We start from the raw sequence: 7,346 nt of genomic DNA on the forward strand, positions 1-7,346 counted from the left end.
GATGATATCTACATCAATCGAAAGCTCTTAATTTGTGGTTCACGAAAATGTAATTTCAAGGTCATAATTACTAGTGTTTGTACAGAAATTTATGTTTCATTGTTCACGTAGTTCTGCGTTTTGTTTATTTGTTGATGACGCTGCTAGCCGCTAGTGACGTTGGCTGTTTGCGGTGTTTGTCACTGCTATACTAGTATTGTATTAAAGAGTAACTCTAAATATCACGCACATAACTTGATGTTTACATTTACATAGCCTATGTAGCTTCATTAATGTTATTGAATAGATGAAGCAATACGCTCGTATAATTTGTGTTCGCAAAACGGGCAGCGAAACAAATCGAAGAATTTACAAGAAAAATGATGTAGCAAAATATCTTCATTTTGAATTTTGAATTTGTTGCTCACAGATTATATGATGCCTCGTGGAACCTACGTAGTTTAGAAAAAGGCTTTTGGACAGCGTGTTATTTACCTGGATTATTGATTCTGTGCATCAAGTTAATTTTAAGTTAACTTAAATTAGTTGAAGTTCATTCACTTAACTAATCTCATTTAATCTTTGTTGAACTGAAACTCTGTTTTCAGCATGAGGCAGGTATTTGTCAAAATATGTCATGAACAACATTTTTCAAACGGGTCGCAAATGTCAATCTGGACGTTACCGGATGAGATATTTGCGTGGATGTGATGTTATGAACTTCCATTCCCCCGATGATTATATGATCGGATCCCGCAAGATTTGATAATTCTTTCAAGTATGAAAACGCTCGAAAATACGTAAAAATCACCAATTTCGAAAACTTCTTAAGAGTAGCTATAAATTTTAACATCAGAATTTTTATCAACCGGTTTATTAGCATTGAACATAAAGAATTCATGTGGTGCATAATATTGATCAATTGTCTTTTTTTGACGCCTGGCACAACTTGGTTCGATTCCCAAAAAAATGCTTGAAAATTTGTCAATGTTTACAGCGCTCCCAGCATATGATAATACCGCCTAACGTTAATCGAGTGATGGTATATTGTGAAGCATTTGTTTAAGCTGCAGAAAAAATATAGCGGCACCAAAAAGCGACAATTTTTTTTATTATTTTGGCCAGATTTTTGTTCTGTGTACTCCTCTGTGCGACGTTGCCACTAGTAGCTTAACGGACCTGCGGACAGCAGACATCTTCTTTACAACTTTGCTCATAAGTTAGCACATATGCATGAAAAAATAACAGAAGAGCAACATTAAGTTGGATCCCGGCAGTTTATTTGAACATTTGTTTGAATATTTCCGAAACATTTCTCAGAATCTAGGTGATGAAAAGGGATAACTATTGTTTGCCATTCCTACTGGTTCTGAAAAATAATCCGTCGAATTGGATTGCTTTCCTTTGAAAACACATTTTCGTTACCGGTATCCTTTTTGACAACAAATTTACACATATCCATTCTGCGCCTGTTGGGCTACCTGTAGTAGCAAGTGTGTTGGCTAAGTTCCCCGAATATCGATATTTACCATATTCCCCACACGCACGCTCAGTATGGCAATGACAAACAGCGCAAACAGCCAACGCCACTAGCGGCCAGCAGCGTCATCAACAAATAAACAAAACGTTGAACTACGTGAACAATGAAACACAAATTTCTGTAAAAACACTAATAATTATGATTTTAAAATTTACATTTTCGTGAACCACAAATTAAGAGCTTTCGATTGATCTATATATCATCGTTGTCCGATTCATTTGAAGCAAAATCATGTTTCAAGATGGCTTGACTCAGTTTTTTGAAAATTTCTCGGAAACCACTTAACCACAAATTGGATTTCGAACTCACAAATTAACCACTAAATATTGGTGATAAGAGAATTGAAAAAAATTACTTTGTCAAGCCATCTTGATATATGCCAAACAACATGTATTTGACAAGGCACAAGCATTTCGTGCTTATTGAAGAAGCACCAAGAATTTCTCGTAATGCGTCAAAGTCAGAATTAACTCTATATCCTCAATGACCAAATCCAATAATACTTACGTTATCATAATGAATGGTTTTGTCTTATTTACCTCTGATTAACTCAAATCTATAATATGGATCTTACTTTCAAATAGCGTCGTTTGGCGCCCCCAATATGTAACACATATACAGAGAATTGAAGGAATTCAAAAAAGTAGGAGGTTGTATCCAAGACACGACCGCATAAATGACGTAGAACTACGTACACTATTAACAAAAGCAGTTTCATTACCCTAGTAACACAACTGGTTTTATCAAAGTTTCATAGCGCTCAATACAGCCAAAAAAGCGCTTTTTGGGCTGTATTGAGCGCTATGAAACTTTGATAAAACCAATATTTTTACTTGGGCAATGAGTTATAATGTCTACTAATGAAGGGTCGTGAATTTCGTGAACCGGATTCAGCAGTTAGCAGAACGTGTCGAGTTAAAAACCATACACAACACACACTCACAAATCATACCATATCATAGACACACACACATCATACCATATCATACAGACACATACACATCATAGCATATCATACAGACACACACACACATCATATCATATCATACACACATACATCATACCATACACACATCATACCAGATCATACACAGATCACACCATATCATACACACATCATACCATATCATACACACAGCAAGCAAGCGACCAATCAGAGGACGTTATTTCTATTTCAACAAGGCTTGACAATTTTCAATAGTGCAATAGTTCGTAGATTCAAACAACATTTTTCTGCATTTGGGCAGATGCGTGTATAATTTTCCAATCGATTGCCACAAGAATGAAGAAAATTGGTTGAAAACCAATCGACCTATAAGCATTTGAAAAGGGACAAATTTCGTCCAAGTTTTTCAGTTTGCACCCCTGTGTGGTATGCTAAAGTAAAACGTAGTTCTACGTCAAAAAGTTTGTGCGTTTTGCCCTACGAAACCTCAGATGCAATGGAGATCAATTACCTCCCTATCAAGAATTGTGCGCATTAGTCAATATTGACACAGTACATTGCCGACAAAGGATTGCTGATATAGTGTTTTTCACCAATATATTAGCGGGACGGGCCGATAGTCGTAGTCTCTCAGCTCGAATACACCTTAATAGCAGTCCAGTTACGCTAAGAAATCCAAGAGTGTTTAACCCTCCGCAACGAGCTCGGAATTTTTCACAACACGAACCTACATGCCGTTTTATGAGATCTTTTAATGAATTACAGCACATTATTAATATCGACATGTCTCCAACAGTTTTAAAAAATAGATTAAGTTTATATTCAAGAGCACAACTTCGTGATTGTTAATTGTTTGTATTGTTGTTTTTGAATTTTATTGTATTTTAATCTTAAGTGTGGATAACGGGCTTATAGCCTATATTTTCCTGGACAATAAATAAATAAATAAATAAATATGGAAGCCCTTACAAAGGTTCATTAACTGGCAAACATAAGAAGATATTTTGAACAAAATTATTTACAAGTTCCAGCTAAAAAACGTAGCAATCAACAATTCCATTTTTGTTTTTTGCTTGACAATTTTTTTCATTTATCACATTCATCCAGTGCTGAGAATATTCACTGTCATGATATTCAAAAGCAGCGATTTTCAGCCGTCTTTATATTGATAATCAAACTACCCATGCGACCGTTGATATTCATGATACCAAACAACCGGTGAACACCGACAAAATAAACTTTAACACTCGTGTTGATATTTTGGCGCCAAAAATAAAAATCATATCAAAACAATGAAAATCAAAATTAACCTTATTCGACCATTTATACTGTACTGGGCAGTGTACAGCTTCTGAATAGATTTGCACTACTTGGATTGATAATCACCGAAGCTTCTTTGAATATCATTACGAGGCCTTTGATATTCATTCCACTGTTCTGTCATTGGATATGAGAAACGATATTCATGCATCGTCGCAATGAACATAGGTTACTAAGTTGCATCAGAGAATAAATGTGCTGACACTGAGATCAATTCAATTTAGCTACTCATGAATAAACATTGATATTCTACGGCACTGATCACAACAACATCCCCTGTGTTACGAAGACAGGTAATATACGTTTATTATGGTAAAGCTTAGAATAATAATATATCATCTAACAATTTTGAAATGTAAAAAGAGATTCTGAATGAATCTTAGTAAATAAACTAAAAATGCATAATCATTCGCAGGCTCTTACTCTTCTATGAATGTATATATTTAGGAATTAACTCTTTCGAAACTATCCTGTCACGATTATTTAGGGAATATCAAGGATAAAATTAAATAAATACCCGTTGCAAAAATTTACAATTCTTGTTGAGTAATTTATGGTAATCATATTTATGAGATAAACTTTCAATCACCATCAACAGCAGCATTGCAGTTTTTCCTCGATTGCACGTGTACATAATGTACGAACAAAAGTGTACCACTGCTATACGAATAGTACCGCTGCAGTACGAATAGTACTGTACCGCTGAAATGTACGAATAGAAAAGTACCGCTGCAATCATAGACGACGAGAGACCTGCGATTCTTTAATCCACTGCTACTGTTGCTTTTACCGGCATGTTTTCTTTCAAGACATCACCCAAGTAACACACGTTGGTATAGAATAGTTGACGTTACCTATTCCATGACATCTCTATCACCAGAAAAGCGCAAAACATGAAGGCTAATAGAACAAGTACCGATAACAGCATTAAAGCAAGCCAACTTGATAGAATTAAGTGGCAAAATACATCTCGAGTTTTAATACGGCAATGCGCAAATCTGTTGCTATGACAACTGTTAACCAGCGCGTGCGCAAATGAGTTGTGTCGGCGCAGTGCAACTAGATCGACAGTAGCTTTTATCAGTGGCAGTCTTAATTGATTATAAATTGATGACAAAAAATAATTTTCAACCTTTCAAAAAGAGTTGTTTCTTTTGCTTGAATATTAAAATTGTTTTCGAATAGTTTCAACGTTATCTGGATATAAAATCTAACAAAACTAGAAAACGTTGTTAGATATACAATAACAAAAAACTGAATGACATTGGTTGCACTGCAAGCGTTTTGTTTATCTTTTGATGGCACATTTGACTAACTTCGAATAAATATAGAAATCGTTCATATAATTTAAATATTAATTTGATCAAGTATTTTCAAGTTGAGTGTTGAATGCTACGACTGTTGTACTAAGGAAAAGCATTTTACAGGTACGTAATGTTGTTATTAGATGGTGTAATGTCTTTCGAAAAGACCAAGTGATAGTGATTGTTATTTTTGTACTCATGTTATTAAAAAACATCTCCAAAACCAGAAAAAATGAGCTTCAAGAATGGGGATTGTTTCAAATTATTTGAAAATTTTTATCTCCGATATCATATGAGTCTAAGCTCATGGAAGCTAAAACAAATTGTCCTCTTGGGACGAGGAGACTCTGTTAATTTTTATTTCGATATTGATACACAGGGGAGTTTTTTTCGGCTTCGCAGTCTTTAAAATGTGAAAAGAAAACGATATTTTTCTCTTACACCGACGTTTCGAATAATATATATTCTTTATCAAGGCTCTACAAGTAAATTAAGATCAAAACGATTTTTAGAAACAAATACATAAATTATGCACATAACATCATTACCGAGAGGACCATTTTCCTGTGAAGTGGTTCTTCGGCTAGAGCATTAATTGTCAAAACAGAAAGTAATCATCCTAACAGAACATCCAAAAATACATTAAATTAGCTAAACATGATATCAAATACAATTCATGCTTCTTACATTATGCAAATTAAAAAAAAAAAAAAAAACAAATTAAAAACTGTACACTTTAACGAAGCGGAACTCGTAGCACTCTCAATCATACTAAACCAATTTTTCGATGCGATGCGTGCTATGTTGGACTCACTACACAGCATCTCAAAACAAGAATCAGCAACCACCGGTCAAACATTAAAAAACTGGATGAGCTCAAGTCAAACGAACATGCCACCAGCCCATCTACTATTGCCAAAATACATCACCTGAGGGAAAAAACTGCTTTACTCCAACACAGCATCGACGAGAACCATTCATTCAAATTGAATGAGGTGTGTATCCTGGATGAACATAGGCGAAAAACAGCGTTGAACGTGTTGGAAATGTGCCACATTATCACGAACGATCATACGGTAAACAAACGCAGTGATGTTGAAGGCTTAAGCACAACATATACAGCAATCATGCAACACGTCAAGCGGAGTACAGAAATAAACAACAGCAAACGTCAACGGTCGCTGACAGCTTCCACCGAGTGTCACACAGCATAACTTGTGCGCAATAGAGTTTGCATGCAAGGTTGCTGGTTACGGAAAAATTGGTTTAGTATGATTGAGAGTGCTACGAGTTCCGCTTCGTTAAAGTGTACAGTTTTTAATTTGTTTTTTTTTTTTTTTTTTTTAATTTGCATAATGTAAGAAGCATGAATTGTATTTGATATCATGTTTAGCTAATTTAATGTATTTTTGGATGTTCTGTTAGGATGATTACTTTCTGTTTTGACAATTAATGCTCTAGCCGAAGAACCACTTCACAGGAAAATGGTCCTCTCGGTAATGATGTTATGTGCATAATTTATGTATTTGTTTCTAAAAATCGTTTTGATCTTAATTTACTTGTAGAGCCTTGATAAAGAATATATATTATTCGAAACGTCGGTGTAAGAGAAAAATATCGTTTTCTTTTCACATTTTAAAGACTGCGAAGCCGAAAAAAACTCCCCTGAGTAGACTAACAGTCGATAAAAAGTATAGTGATATTGATACAGAGAATATCACAGGGAATGGATGGTGTCCATTCACGTCGTCTGTGCTAGGAATGCTCGCATGTAATTGGTTTATTATTCGCGTGAATTTGTTATTGATACTTTTTATCAATTTTACCGCTTAGCAATGAAATAATAGTGATAACTAGCATACTACAAAATTGTTCTACATTTTATCTATCCAACAACATATTGGTTATTGTTATCCATCATGTGGTTATGCTGTTATTAACGTTGAAATCTGACGCAACTTTTGCCAGTTTCATTTCCAATTTTACAGAATGCATCCCAGTATAGTAAACAAAGACGTAGTCCCACGGCAAAACTAACATTGATGGTTGTTCTGCTATAATATTGATGGTTGTCTGATAATGGAGAAAAAAAACTAAACAAAAAGTGAAATGTTCCAATCACAAAAAAACTCACCAATGTTTTTGCAGTACAGTCAGCTTTTTTTAACGCGTTAATTAGAAAATCCGCGTTAATTCGAAATCCGCAAAATAATCCGCATAAAAGCCCTGTTAATTAAGATATTTAAAGTTAATTAAG

Source organism: Wyeomyia smithii, chromosome 3 (assembly GCF_029784165.1).
Source record: "Wyeomyia smithii strain HCP4-BCI-WySm-NY-G18 chromosome 3, ASM2978416v1, whole genome shotgun sequence".
Lineage (NCBI taxonomy): Eukaryota > Metazoa > Arthropoda > Insecta > Diptera > Culicidae > Wyeomyia > Wyeomyia smithii.